Source organism: Bison bison, unplaced genomic scaffold, assembly GCF_000754665.1.
Source record: "Bison bison bison isolate TAMUID 2011002044 unplaced genomic scaffold, Bison_UMD1.0 scf7180017850793, whole genome shotgun sequence".
Classification (NCBI taxonomy): domain Eukaryota; kingdom Metazoa; phylum Chordata; class Mammalia; order Artiodactyla; family Bovidae; genus Bison; species Bison bison.
In genome coordinates, this window is record NW_011481366.1 from 8,146 (window position 1) to 9,115 (window position 970).

The window sequence follows — 970 nt, forward strand, 5'->3', positions numbered from 1 at the left end:
TTAAGCCTCAGTTTTCTTATCTGAAAATATATATGGTAACACTTTCCTGACATTTTTGAAAGATTTAAAAGACATGATGTGGACTATCAGCATAATGGCAAAGGAGGCAGCCCTATCTCTCTTTCCTCCTCAGACATGGACTTAACAATGATATTAGCAACAATATACCTTGAAGGACAATGCCGAATCCAGTTAAAAGTAAATGCACTCCCAGAAGAACAAGCTGAAGGCAGTCACATTTACAGGGGAGAGAAGAGCAACTTCACTTCACCCACATCCGTCCCTCAGCCAGATGGGCTCATCCCAGTACCAAGGATGGCCCGTGCCCATCGTGTCCCCCATGGGGAGGGGAGTGATTCTGGAGCTTGCACCCGACCTTCAGTCCTCTCTGGGTGCCCTCTGTGGGGTGGCTTTCTATCTTGCCTCGTACCCAGTATGACAGGCAGAGAGCAATCCCTCGGGACAGTGAGAAACAAAGGAAAATGCACGACATCTCTTTTGCTGCCAGTCTTGCTCTGTGAACTTGGAAGAGCAGAACTGAGGTTCTTCCTCCACAAGGGAAAAGAGAGCTAATGGGGGGAGGAGAAGGAGCTGGCCTTACTCCTATCATTTCAGAGTAGGAATGGTCTCTATCTCCCCCTATTCAGGATGGAGCAGAGCCTGGTCCCTTGGGATAGTAAGGAACAAGAGAAGGGAGAGTGTGGTTCCACAACTAGCACTGCCCTGCAAGACAGGGAATCAGCACAGAACTGGTTTTAACCCCACACAGAGTGAAGGGGGCCATATGCCAGATAATTCAAAGCATCCCACATGGAGCCATGGAGTTTCTACTTGCTTCAGGTCATACTTAGCACTGAATGACTGGCAGGGCTTGGTCACTGGAACAGCTAGCAGCAAAGGGAAAAAGAATGGTGTGGTATTACAGCTAGTACTGATCTGCAAGGTGGAGAAAGGATAGAACTGAGGTGTT